Source organism: Hydra viridissima, unplaced genomic scaffold (assembly GCF_058129835.1).
Source record: "Hydra viridissima isolate aposymbiotic clone 2 unplaced genomic scaffold, HvirCarnegie_v1 scaffold_9, whole genome shotgun sequence".
Lineage (NCBI taxonomy): Eukaryota > Metazoa > Cnidaria > Hydrozoa > Anthoathecata > Hydridae > Hydra > Hydra viridissima.
The window spans coordinates 18,013,449-18,028,931 of record NW_028324308.1 but is presented as its reverse complement, the minus strand read 5'-3'; positions in this window follow the sequence as shown (position 1 = coordinate 18,028,931).

Here is a 15,483-nt window from a genome sequence, read left to right as displayed (position 1 = left end):
ACACAAACGCGACTTACCTAATCTATTTTGAAAAATTTGTCTTTTTAAGAAAACGCGAATCCTTAAGTAATTACTTTTTACTTTTTAATTCAAAGATATAATATAACTTTTTATTTAAACCGTTGTGTTATTATTGAAACTATTGCATTATATATTCATTTTATTTTTGTGCTTTTCAAGTTCAAAAAATATATTATCTTTATATGATAAGTTTACATTTCACTATCTGAGTCATCGTTGTCCGAAAAATCATTTTAACTTTCAAGAAGTTTTAAGTTTACTTTTAACAATGAACGACTGATAATCAGATCAGTTGTCATGTTGCCTCGTCTCTTTTCACATACAAAACCAGAAGTACTAAAATATCTCTCTATAAAAGCTGCTGATGATGGAATATTTAGTAAGATGACAAATAGCTTTCGTAACATTGGCATTTTAGAACTTTTGAACCAAAAACCATAAGAAGGATACACGGATACAGCAAGTCCTTTCTCTTCAATTTGCTTAAAAAAGTAAAGTTTTTCTTTTTCGATTTCAAGTAAATAGAGTTGTAAATTAGGCTCCCGAGCTTCTGGGCAATAGTTATCATCTAGCATAAATCTGCTGAGCGAATCAGTTTGCTGATCATTTGAACTCAATCGTTCTTTCGCTTGCGTAAGCTCACATCCTGGTTGCGATTCTAAAACACTTTGATAAATGTTACTTGGCGTAATGAATTTCAGAACTTCGTGTAGCTTTTCTACTGCTCCTAAATAATTTTAGGTTGCAATACAAACTTTAATATAATAAATTGATATATAACAGTAGTTAAATTTTTAAATTAGGTTTTTAAGAACTAATTTTTAAACTAAGTTTTAAAACTTTTTCTTTGTCTTAATTAAATAATAAAACCTAATAACTAAATACCTTTAACAATAAATTGACAATCAGGTCTAAAGAACCACAATTTAAGCTTTGAGATATTCAACAGTGATGCTACTTGATAAATTACTGAGTTATGTTCGTACTCAAACTTTAATTTAAAAGAAGAAATTAACAAGTTCGCAAATTCTTTTCCATTTCCTTGTAACTCTATTCTACTCCATTTTGAAATCATAATAGTTAATGCATGCAAAACATCAGCAATCGATGAAAGATTTTTTTGTACAATTAAGTTGAACTGGTAAGCGGGAAGAAGGATTTGTAGGTATAGTTCAATCTTATCTAATTCGATTGGGCATCCTCTAACTTTTCGTTAATTGTGTTTGATAATTTTGCCATCGTTTCTGGTATCAAGTTTTCTCTAAAACTTTTTGCACAAGAAAGTGAAACTTTGACTATTTTCCTCAAAAAGGGATTATTAAATGCATTAATAGAGCAGTTTGATGTAATAAAGAACTTGATAGCGTTCAAAGTATCGGCATCTAGCACGTTTCGCTTTTTATTTTATTTATTTAGTGTATCGTATGAGTCAAACCACTTACCCAAAATGTCATGATGTTTTCTTTGTAAATGCTTCTTAATGTTGGATGTTCGACCAATACGAGCTATAAACTTTTGATTACACAATATGCAGAAAAACTAAACATCATTTTGTGATTTATTTATTTGAGTATCAGATGTAGTGAAATGAAGATATGAAATATACTCCTAAAATATTTAAAAATCATGCGCTACATTGTTCTTAATAACATTTTAAATCTAAGAAAAAGTAATTTAATTACCCGTTCAGTTAAATTTACAATAAACTTCTTTTTGGGAAAAATGTTTCTTTGACCAAATTCTTGCATTTTCTTTATCAAATTACACGAGTCTTCAGATAATTTTGCCAAAAGACTAAAACCCTGAAACCTTAATCTCGGGTCTTGCTGAATAGAAGGAATAGAAATATTGGAAACTGAAGTATTATTTGAAGACTCTCCCGATAATGATGTCAACGCAGCACTTGTTGTCTATAAAGTAGATTTCGTCGTTTTTGTAGGATTTACAGATCTTGTTCTTTTTGAAATTGCTTCTCCAGATTTAGATACAGACGAACTTTGAGATAAATAAGGTTGGAATTGCAACTGTTGTGATTGCAATATTTCTTCTTCATGTCGCTTTTTTGAACTAGATTTTATGATATCCTCATGATAGATTTTACTCTTGCGAGATTGATGTGTCATATTAAATTAGATATTTATGAAACGATTTAGTAAAACTTGGTTTTGTTTCCTAAACTAATTTTTTTTATACTTTTATGTATAAGCTGCATACCATAAGGAAATGCCTATAGGAACTTTCTTATGCTATAAGAAAATGCCATTAGACATATCCCTTAAAACAAATTATTACGTGTTTTTAGGTCATTTTATAACAAATTTAAAAAATAATTATTAATTAAATTCGTTAAAAATGATATTTAATTTCTCATTATAATGGCTCCTTTTAAAATGAGTGTATTATGTTTTTAAATTGAGTGAATATAGTCAGATTTTAATAACAATTGTATTGAGCTTGCTAGTTAAAGGTATTAAGATATACTTTTTTCTAAAAATAGTTTTGGTTAAAATAATAGTACCGTATACAACTGAGTATTATTGTGTTCAACTTGTGAGCGGAAAACGAGTTTTCCTTTGTTTTAAGCAATTTTTAAAGTGTGCTCGTGCGCTGACCAATAACATAGTGTTTTTGTGGTTAATTGCCCAATGCTTGGAAAAGATCTACAAAACAAAAAAAAAATTATAATCTAAAAAAAAATTTTACAAATAGAATAACATAGTATTTAGTTAAAAGAGGAAAATGGCCTTTTATGCGTCAGGTAAAACTCCCTGTATATATCTAGTTTTATTATTTATGTTTTGTTTCAAAAGAAATAAACTTACCTAAAAGTTTTTAACACTAAATAATCACAGGACGTTTTGCCCTCCACATAAAAGGGCATTTTTCTTAATCCAAAACCAGCGAATTGCAAATAAACTAGTTTTATTGATTGAGTTTTGAAACTTTTAGACTTGGAATATTGTGGAATAAATTACCCACAAAGCAAATATTTCTTTATTATAATAACACAAATAATACAACTAGTTTTCTGTAACTTTTAGTGGAGCAAGATGTTCCTAAAGTCAAGTCCCTTATGCATTTGTGAGACCTAGGTAAATTAATAATGTTGACTTTATGGACATCTTGCCCCACCCTATCCTAAACTTGAAAAAAATAAGAAAGCAAAAAAAGAGAATAAAATCAATTGTTAAAAAAAAAATGAAATAAAAAAATTAAACTGTAAGATGCAACGAACGAAGGGGGAGAAGACGGAGTCAAAGTAAGTAACTTTAGTACATATCGTACATATATATGCTATATATACACGATCTTTCTTACTGTAAATTTTATGATACGGAACAGGAAATGGAAATATATATATATATATATATATATATATATATATATATATATATATATATATATATATATATATATATATATACATATATATATATATATATATATATATATATATATACAGTACTGTGCAAAAGAAAGTAGCACATAAGAAATTTTAAAAAAAATGCACATTTAAATAAATATAAGTAAATAATATTGAGTTTTTATTAAATTAAACTAAGATATTCTCTTAAAGAAAACTATATTTATTTATTTTAGTTAATGATTTCGTTAATAATATAATGTTTTTATTAATATTTATTAGATGGTTTCAACTTGTATCATTTTCCACTCACTTATGTTTGCTCATTTATTGCGGACAAGGATCAACACTACAAATTGATTACATCAATCACTGTACTATTTATTTATTTTGTTTAAATTTATTATTGTTAAATATTTTTTGATAAATAAGAATGTGGCGAAGAATTTTTAGTAACTGTTGAGTTCTCGCGTTAATTACAGATTTTTTCGTCTAAAAAAAATTTTTTTTTTTCAAAAGTTTTGTTTTATAATAAAATTACTTTTCAGTACTAATAAAATGCCAAAGATATCAATAAATGACAGAAATCGCATCATTGTTTTACATGAAGAGGGCTATAGTCAAGTTAAAATAGCCAAACGTGTGAATTGTTCACGAGCCTCAGTTCAAAAAATAGTTAAAAAATATAATGAAACTGGTGATGTAGTGGATAAAAAGTGGTCTGGTCGACCCAAGAAGTTAAGCCTGTGTGATGAACAGTTTTTAAAAATAACAGCGCTACGAAATCGCAAGAAAGTAAGCGCAGAACTCGTTCAAGATCTTAAAAGAGCTAGGGAAACTTTAGTACATGCATCTACTGTGCGACAATCTCTAATAAAACCATTACTACGCAAAGGTAATAAAGAAAAAAGATTAAAGTTCGCCAGAGAGCACAAAGAGTGGCAGAAAAATCAATGGGACAAGGTATTGTTTACAGACAAATCTAAATTTCAAATATTTTGGACGAATAAACGTCAGTATGTTAGGCGAAGAAAGGGAGAGGCATTGAAAGAGCCATGTCTAGCATCAGCTATCAAACATGGTGGGGGGAATACTCAAGTTTGGGGGTGTATTTCAATAAAAGGGGTAGGGGAAATTGTTAGAACAACAGAAAAGCTTACAGGTGAAAAATATAAAGGCACAGTATGATAAAATAATCCCCGATCAGTTGTAGTCCAGAAGGCACAGTATGATTATGTAAATATTTTACATAATCATACTGTGCCTTCTGGACGATAATATATATATATATATATATATATATATATATATATATATATATATATATATATATATATATATATATATATATATATATATATATATATATATATGTTGTCCAATCCCTCAAAACTAACTCAAAGTTTCAGTTTTTTTCTATTTTTAAATAGAAAAAACTGAAACAGAATATAACGGGGCCTCACGCAGCTAAAATTTCAAAATTTTAGCTGCGTTCGGCCCCCTTATATTCTGTTTCAGCACCCCCACTCCTTCCAAACTTTCTTCATCTTTCTAGGTCACACTATGTATATATATATATATATATATATATATATACACAGATATATATGTAAAAACTATTGAAGAATCATTTAACAACATTATTTAAATAATAAATAATGATATTTTTTTGTATAACAATTTAATGATTGCTTTCGAGTCTATTCCGTAAGCGCACATTCCGAAACGCTCCTTCCGTAAGGAACTGTTTCGAAAGTATTCATTCGAAATGCTTTGTTTCGCAAGTTTCTTTTCGTAAAGAGTTATTACGGAATAATAATTATTTATTTTTTTCGTATAACGCATTACGGAAGGTAAATTTGCGCAAGAACAACTTTCGCAATAGCAACTTGAAATACGGAAGAAAAAAATGCGAAATTTTCATAAGTTTTTGTTTGCGGCGAACAACCCCAGCGTAAACGCAGTTATTTGCGTAAATTGCGTTTACGTTTACGTAAGTAAACGCAATAAATTGCGTCAAATGCGTTTGAGTTTGCGTGTGAGTTTTTATTTTGGAACAGAAATGATAAACGGCAAAAATCTTCTCGCCTCCACGTTTCTTCCGCAGCTATTGGCGGCCGCTTCCCAAAACTTTTTTTGCCTGTAGAATGTTCTGGCTTCCACCCCCAGATGTTTCCGCTTCCCGTTTGGCGGCGGCAACCAGAAGTTTTATTTGGAGGCAGAATGTTTTGGAGGCCACCGCCAATCGGGAGGCGAAAGCCATTGACGGTCGCTGTTAGAAGATGTTTTGGAGGCAAGATGATTTGGAGGCCGTCTCCAGTGGCTTCTGCCTTCCAATTGGCTGCGGCCGCCAGAACTTTTTTGTAGAGGCAGAATGTTTTGGAGGCTGCCGCCAATCGGGAGGCAAAAACCAATGACGGCCGATATCATAAGTTATTTTGGAGGCAAGATGGTTTAGAGGCCGCCTCCAGTGGCTCTTGCCTTCAAACAGGCTGCTGCCGCCAGAACTTTTTTATAGAGGCAGAATGTTTTGGAGGCCGTCGCCAATCGGGAGGCGAAAGCTTTTGACGGTCATTGTCAAAAAATATTTAGGAGGCAAGTTGATCTGGAGGCTGCCCCTAGTAGTTTCTGCCTCTCAGTTGGCTGCAGCCGCTAAACTGGAGGCGAAATTTTTGCCTTCCGCCGCCTGAAGTTAAAGACAAAGGGGCAAAACTTTCATTAAAAAAAATTAAACCTTTAAATTGCTTGTTTATTTAAAAAAGTTTGTTTTTAAATTAACAAGCAATTTAAAGATTAATTGGATTCAAATATTGAAAAATTGACATCAAAATTGCGTTTTATATGAAATTTATTGCCAAACTGACTATTTAAAAAAATTATGATTTTGTCAGAGTGGTTTTTTTTTTACAGCTATCAACAAAATTTGAAGTTTTTTTTTATTTTAAGTTTTATTCAAAACAAAAGTTGGAATTTTATGTCCATGCCATAGGCTAAAAAATCTTTTCCACGAATATTAATAGAAAATAAATTGTCAATTTTTGATGGGATCAAAGTTTGAACTTTTGAACAAGTCGCTTATCAGTTGAATTAAAACTGTCACTTTTCAACCATAACAATTAATTCCTAATTTTACTCATTAGATATTGTTAAAAATTTTGAAAATGGAAAATGCGCATTCGTCGAAGAATCAAATTTTATACTTAGGAGATTTTTTTTACTTGCTGAAATTTCCAGTTTGCTATAAAATTTTTACTACTACGTAATTTTCAACTCCCCCAGTAAAAATCTCATAAAGCTTTTAGGGTCATCCTTAGGTATTTATCCCGTAGTTAGAATATTTTGCGGCAAACATGTATTTTGTGGCTAACGTGCATTTAGCGGCAACAAGTATTTTGCGGCAACGTGTATTTTGCGACCGCGTTTATTTTGTCATTACTTTTAAATCGCTTTAAAGATTGTGGTTTCTTGAAAAGCAATAAAGATACGATTCCATTTCGTACGAATAATATTAAAATTTTCTCTTTTAGATTTTTAAATGCATTGTATTATTAAAAATTAAAAGCCGCCTACTGAATTAGTTGATGTTTGTAAATTTTTAAAAGACAAAATAATCCAAATACAGCTATTAGTAAATGGTGTTGATAAATCGAATTTTCGAAGAAAAACAAAGCTACTCATAATTAATAATAATGAGATGAATCATCTAGGTAAATCTGGCGATAAGGTAAACAGTTTATATATTTATAGTTGTTTATACTACTTATATTCATTTAATGTTACCAATTGTGTGATACTAGCATAATTTGTCCTGCACTTTTGTTGTGTGGTGCAGTTTTTAACTTTAAAGAATTCGAAATTTTTGAAAATAACATATTACTTTTGGCAATCGAGTCAAATCAATCATAACTTGCTTTATGTTAACTTTCTGAACTGAAATGATTTGTAACATGTTTTCACTTGAAGGTTCTTTTTTTTAGCTTATGGAAAGTTCTTACATTCTGAAACAAAAGTGGCAATGTAATTTGCCATTCTTTACCAAAAAGTTTTTGAATATTTTCTGTGGTTGAATTGATGCCTATGCGGCCAGATAATGCATTTGCCTCATTGGAAATATCAAAAGCATCATTCAAAAACCTAATTATGTGGTGTTGCTCTTCTTTACACCAAATAACTTTTCTCCGAACAAAAATTTAAAAAACGCTTCTTTAAAAATTTTGAATTTTTTAAGTTGAAAACTGCACCATACAAAATAGTACATCCAAATTAAGCTAGTATCGCACCTCTATAAAAGTATCATACAATTGGAAACTCAATGCAATTATTTTAAACAACTATAAATATATAAACTGTTTACCTTATCGCTTTCTTACTAATTACTTATCCTATAGATTTCCCCTCACGATGCAACGTTTAAAAGTATTGACAAAATACGTGGTCGCAAAATAAATTTGTACATAAAAATACAATAAAAATTTAGTATGAGATTTTTACTAAGTAAAAAAAACGTGGGAGTAAAAATCTCGTACTTTACCGGTATGATAAAGTTTTTTTTAAAAAGCATCTCTAGACGATGAAATTTTCATTGTTCGAATTTCTTATTCATTAAGATTCGAGTAATAAGCAATAGTTTTTTTTTATTATTTTTTTTTAGTTAACCTTTTTTTTTTGAGATATTGATTAAGATGATTTAAGCTTTATGTAGAGAAAAATGCAAAATACACAAGTGAAAGAATATTTTTTGACTGAAAATAACAGATGGAAATGCAAAGTGTGCGCAGAACAAAAGCCAGCAATTCTTGTCGGAAATGTTTCATCTCAAAAACCATTTGCATTCAAAACACAAGGATATTGCTATAGAACTAGGAATTTCGGAAAGGAGGAGAGTTCGAAATAACAATCATTATGAGGGTAACGGTGATGAAAATGCTATTTTCGTTTCGCGTAAAAAAGTTAAATTTGACTTCGATATAAACGATACAGTAAGAGACTTCATAAAATCGATTCTGATGAGAAATTTGCCTATGACAGTCGCTGATGACATGGGGAAGAATGAGATGATTAGAAAGGCTTTTCAAGCTTTTGGTGTGAGATGGAATCGTCAAAAAGCAAAAGATTTTATTCTTAAAGCTGCTGACAAAATTTATGAAATTATTGCAAAGGATATAGAAAATGTATATCCATCACTAATGTTTGACTCAGCGTCTCGTTTCAATACAAATGTTTTTTCTGCAAGTATTCGGTATACAAAAGATGGAAAATTGCACGATCGAACTTTGGGAATTCTCACTCAGCACGGACGGAAATTTGGAGCGGTTTTAGCTGATCAGCTAATTACTCTGATTGCGAAAGTAGGGAAAGGGGCAGATGATATTTACTCAACTTGTTCGGATCAAGGTAAAAACATGATCAAAGCTTCTAATGCTATCAGAGAAATGCAAAATCAAATGATCGTTTGTAATGAATTTGTTGAGGAAGCACAACAGTTTGATTTTGAAGATTTCGATCTGCTTGACCGAGTCAATTTTGAAGAAGAACTTGTAGAAAATTCTGAAGATACAGACGATGGGATCGAAAGGCTATCACATACTCAAGAACAAGAGAGAAAAATAAATGTGTTAGAAAACAATATTGGTGCAACCTGTACCAAAATGTTTTGTGGAGCGCATGTTTGCCAATTAGCTGCAAAAGACGTAACAGAGCCGTTTGATGCCACTCTTGCTGAAATAAGAAAATCTATAAGAAATACAAAAGCGCCTAAATATGATGCAATTTTTGCTGATCTCAAGAGGCCACGCAAAGATATTGCTCCGAGATGGAGTAGTACTTACATCATGGTATCAGACATGTTTGAAAAACTCGCGATATATGAACAAATCGGGACTAATCGAAATAACCGCGAACTAAGACTAAATGATGAAACCTGGAAATTTATTGAGGAATATGCAAGAACATTCGAGCCGATATTTTATGCAATGAAGGATTTTCAAAGATCAGACTTTACCATGTCGGACTTCTTTTTACGATGGATGAGAATGGTGATGAATTTAGAAAAGATTGCCGATGGACAAAATAATTTAACATCTAAACTTCTAGAAGCTTTAAATTTACGTTCACAAAGGTTTTTTGAATGTGATACTTTCATCGCTGCTCTCTTACTGGATCCTCGTTTTGCATGGAATAGTGCTAGTCATGAAGTTTTCAACAATTTATTGAGAAGCCGTGGAGTAGATCTACTCAAGATTCATCACTTTGTAAACTCACAAAGACAACTTGCTGGAATTGCTCGACAGCCTGAAAATTTACGAGATGAAGATGAAAAACGTTTGACTCAACTTTTAGGTAGAGATTTTACTATCATTCAGTATATGATATTTAACCAGTATTTGATATCAAACGGTTCATTAAATAAATTTTATTCATTTACATTAAAAAAATCAAGAGTTTCCACACTGTGTACCAATAAAAGTTCAATACAACTCAATAACTTGATATTAATGATTTTCATCATCATAGAGTATTATTCGTTTCTTCACAAATCAAACGAATATAGTTTAACCTTTTTTTGATTTAAGGTCAAAAAGTCAAATTTTAAAGAAAAGTTTTTATCTTTTAAGTGTTTGAAAAACTTTGAAACTTTTAATGATTCGAAAATCAGTTCGATTAGACTATACTTTTTGTTTGATAAAACAAATAATTAATATCTCTTCTTTCAGGAGGAGGTCAACGTCAAAGCATAGATATTATACAAAACACAAGAATTCACCAGCAAATAACAAATATTGTATATAGTGAGCCACGTATTGGTGTGAATGAAAATTTTAATATTCTTGAATATTGGCATTTAAAACGTGATGATCCTAACTGGAAGGAACTTTACAATATTTCTCAAGTTGTTTTTGGTACTGCATTTTCTCAGGTCAAAGTTGAACGAGATTTTAGTAGCTTTGCAATGGTCTACACCCATTTGAGAACTCGGCTTTCGGATGAAACATTAAACGCGATTTTAGTAGTTAGACAAAATTTGGATTTGCTTGACAAAGTCAAATTCACTTTATTACGTTAATCATATATAAAAAAAGATTCTATTTAACGTTAGTTGTTTTAAAATGGAATATAAAACACAACCCAAACTTTAATTCTCATCTTTGAAGAATCAGTAAAATTGACTTGTTTCGATGATTAAATCAATTTTTAAGTTTAGTTAATAAAAAAAAAAAAAAAAAAAAAAAAAAATTACGAATGAAAAATGGTTGTGAAATATTTTAAAATTTAAAAAAATTATCATACCAAAATATTTTATTCGATAGCTTTTAAAAAAAACCAATCTCTGACAAAGTCATAATTTTGTTAAAATACTCAAAATTTGGCAAATAATAAATATTAATATTACAAAACGAATTTCATATTTTGGGGAGGCGGACGCCATAGGCTGCGAAAGAAAAGTGTAGTCGAGAATTTCTCCGTCTTTTATAAACTCTGCTGATAGCTAAATAACTATATTCAACATTGCTAACTAAATAACTATATTCAACATTGCTAACTGAAACGTTCGGCTTTTCTAAATGTGTTTCTTATTCACATGGTTTTACAAGCAAGGTCTGCAAGCAAATTTGAGCTGAAAATTTTTTACTTTTTTAGCCTTTAAGGAGAATTGGCGTTATTCTTTGTTTAATTTAATTTGTTTAAATATAGTAGTTCTAATAAGTAAATGTTTGTTTGTTCTTGGTTTTTTATTTATCTGTTTTCAGATTCTTATAAACTAGGCAACTCAGCTAAGCAAGTTTTGTTTAATTTTTTAGTGCAATGGGAAAGAGCTGAAAGTTATTTTTTAGAGCAATTGAAAATAATTGAAGTGTTTTTTAGTTACTTCAAACAGTATAACTGGTACTGATTTGAGTAGGTTTACTGTTTTGTTTTATTTTATATTGGATTTATTTTATATTTGATGTATTTTATATTAGATATATATATTTTATGTATTTAACATGGAAAACTGACTGTAATCTGTTGACATGAATGTTTATAAACATAAATCTGCCTATATTTCAGTATATTTTACATTTCTCTGTATCTATATAAATATTCTTTCTTAGAAAAAAATAACAGTATAGAAAAAATTAAAAAATTCCTTTTAAAAGAAGTTGAAAAAAAACAATGATATTTTTCCATTGTGCATTGCAGTCAAGATTCTTTGTTAAATTAAAAATAATTGATGTAAATATAGTCTTTGATTAGAAAAGATCACAATTTGTAAGATTCTTTTACGTTCATTTATTCAGTTGTATGTTTAATGATAATAGTGAAATTGAAATAGATAGTATTAGGCTCAACGAAGTTATTAATGTAAATGCTAATAGGCAACTTGAAAATAGTTGTCAAATGAAAAAAATAGATCTAGGCAGGATGAAATTAATCGTTGTTGAAATGTAAGAAATGCTGCTTCGGTGAGCAGAAAACTTACTCGACAGAATTCAGTGTCAAGCAGTGTTAATATCTGTGAATTTGATTTTAATTTAGACACTTTAGAACAAAGCAAAGTATGAGTTTAACTATTTATAGTAACAGTTAACACTTTTAAATTTAAATAATTTAAATTTTTTTATAATTTCTATCATAATTATGTTCTTTTTTTCATTTTTTTTTTTTTTTTGTTTGTTTTCCCTTTGTCATCTCTTGATTAGTTAGCTTACTGTTGAAACATGGTTTTAATTTTGTAAATTTAGTATAATGTGATATTTACTCTATTAATCATTAATCAACAGTTACAGAGAAGCTGGAGCTTAATTAAGAAATGCTGGAAATTTAACTATAATTGTCCCTTGATTTTTCAAACATTGTAATAAATAAAATTTTTTTAGTCCAAGTATTTAAGTTAATAAAATATCTTATTAAGTTGTGGTGTTATTTGGATTGTGTTCTGTAGCCTTTTTATAATCTATTTTAATTATTTTGTAGACACAAAATATATATTTTCTGTTATTATTATTATCTTAATTCTACTAACAATAAAATGCAAATAGTACTTTTGTAGTTAAAAATTGTAATTTTTTTTCATTTCTTTTTTTAGGTACTTGCAGGCTTTACTTTCAGTTTCTGGTACCTGTGTTGTGACAGATTTTAAAAAGAACTCAACTGATGTTAATGCAGTCTTTATGTCGTTAACTATAAGCAATGACGTTGCTGATAGGGAGTCAAAGTTAAAATATTTATAGATAAATTTGTATTTATTTTCTTAGATAATATATCAAGTTATTAATGTGTTTTTATTGTTATTAATGATTTAATAACTCATAACCCGTATTACGGGTTGTTTACTGCTAGTCATTATCATTATGTTATGAATTCATATCAGTTAATAAAATTGTATTGAATATTCTCTGGTTATCGTGTTTTATACGTGTTTAAATGCGAGTTTGGTACTCAGTAGGCGTCGTATTGTATACTTGTCTTTATATGCATCTGATGTTTTTAATGCGCGTTCGACACGATAAAATGGCTAACATATATTCGTAAATAACGCGTATTCTGGAAAGTTTTAAATGCGCATGTAATACCAGGAAAATATCGTATTGAATATTCTCTGGTTATCGTGTTTTATACGTGTTTGCGAGAGTTTAAAATGCGAGTTCGATACTCAGTAGACATCGTATTGTATACCTGTCTTTATACGCATCTAATGCGTGTTTCTAATGCGTGTTCGACACGATAAAATGGCTAACATACCACAACGATACGTAATTAAGCGAGTTTCTAATGCGCATTTACAACTAAATTTGCCGACTGGGCAGAGTTTTCTTCTTTTTTATTTCCAAGAGAGTTTTTTACGACAGCCTCAAACGAAAACCAAGCTGTTTTTTCCCTTGCTATCGATTGTTTTAACAAATTCTTTATCACTTTTAAAAATCCAGAGTTTATGAGCAATCAAAAACTCCTGCTACTTTTCCTTTATTGACAAACATGGCAACATCCTTTTTTTTCATGTCTTCTGGCGAAGGGAGACTAAAATACCAACTTCAGTATGGCTTTCGCCGCTAGTTGGGAGGCAGAAGCCACTGGAGGCGGTCTCTAAACCAACTAGCCTCCGAATTATCTTCTGACGGCGGCCGCCAGTGGCTTCCGCCTCCCTATTGGTGGTGGCCTCCAAAACATTTTGCCTCCAAAAATAAGTTCTGGCTGCTGCTGCCAATTGGGAGGCAGAAGCCACTGATGGCGGTCTCTAAACCAACTAGCCTCCGAATTATCTTCTGACGGCGGCCGCCAGTGGCTTCCGCCTCCCGATTGGCGATGGCCTCAAAAACATTCTGCCTCCAAAAATAAGTTCTGGCTGCTGCTGCAAATTGGGAGGCAGAAGCCACTGGAGGCGGTCTCTAAAACAACTTGCTTCCGAATTTTCTTCTGACGGCGGCCGCCAGTGGCTTCCGCCTCCAAAAAAAGTCGGCCTTTCGGCAGAAAGTTACTTTGCCGCCAGGAGGCGTTATCAACTCTGTTTTGGAACGCAAACGCAAAACGCAGTTTTTTTTGCATTCCAATGTATAGTTATGCACCACAACAATATTTCTTTGTACTCTGGATGATCATTGTTTCACTTATACCTTGACCAATATCGATAAAAATCCTGATGAGCCTGTTCAACAGCCCAAGTAGCAGCGCTTGTATGGGCCAGTGCCGGCTATGCCAGTTCTGGCGGTCCATTTACGGGACATTAAAGTTCCATGAATGACATGCCGGAGCCAATATGAACCATTGTTGTACCGTGAAAGATTCACCAGAGCTGGTTTGCCACATAGCAATTGTCATGTGGTCCTTTTGCGGCATCCCAGTCCTGAATATTCAATAATGGGCCAATATGTATACACAGATGGCACGCCAGAGCCGGTTAGCTGCTCAAAACATAGCTGAATAGCATATACGGCAAATTTTTTGAAGCCTATTTTGGACTCTCAAGATGGCGACGGAATAAACGAACGCCTATATGAAAATTACAAAACTAATTGTAATGAAGTTTTATATCTTAACTTCAAATATTGATAAATATATAAGTTTCAAATAAAAATCTGTTCTTTTATTTAACATAACATTTTTTTCTCTAATATATTTACATAAAAATATTATATTATATATATATATATATATATATATATATATATATATATATATGTGTGTGTGTGTGTATTTATATATAGCAAAACATATTCTTACAATAGTTTGTTGTATGTTACCTTTTCTATTTTTTGTTTTTTAGAATAAATATGATAAAACAAAGTACAAGTTCTCAGCAAGACAAAGTATAGGTACGCGGAAATCGTGATTTACGAAACCGATTTTTATGCTAAAATTTTGGTTCTCGTTTTTTTAACTACTTTTTAGGTAGCGTGAAGCAGACGTAGTTTTGTGAAGTTTTTTTTTTAGAAACATATATACACATAGACACTTTTGGAAAGAAGAAAAATTAATCTTTTTTTATTTAAAATTTTTATGTATGGTTACTAAACTTTTTATGTACTGAATATTAGGTTAATGTTCTCTCTTGAATTTATGGTCCAAGAAATGTAGAGTCCGCTTTTTTATTGTTAAAAAAGTTTCATGCATTTTCTACGCACATGTCAAATTTCAAGAAAAAATAATTATAAGCAATTGGTTTAATTAGTGTTATACCAAGTATACCACTTTTTTCAGGTTGCCCTAGGCAAGCGGTTTTTTGAGGTGGTTCTTTTTAGAAACATATAAACCTTGACAACTTTTGAAAAAAAGAAAGGTTAGGCTTGTTTTTTATCTAACTATTGTGTATCGCTACCATACTTTTTATGGAATATCTTGCTGAGAATTTTGCATGAAAATTTGGTCGATGTTGTCACATGGATTTAAAGTCGAAGAAATCTAGAGTCCGCTTTTTTTATTATTAAAATAGTTTGCTTTATGCACTTTCTATGAATGTCAAATTTCAACGAAAAATAATTATAAGCAGTTACTCTAATTAGTGTTGAACTTTAGATACCTAATTTCGGTTTTTCTGTTAAGGTAAGCGAAATCCGGGTGGGGCCGAAATCCGGATAAGGGGGCGATTCAAATGAAAGTCTTATTTTGAATTATTTTGATTT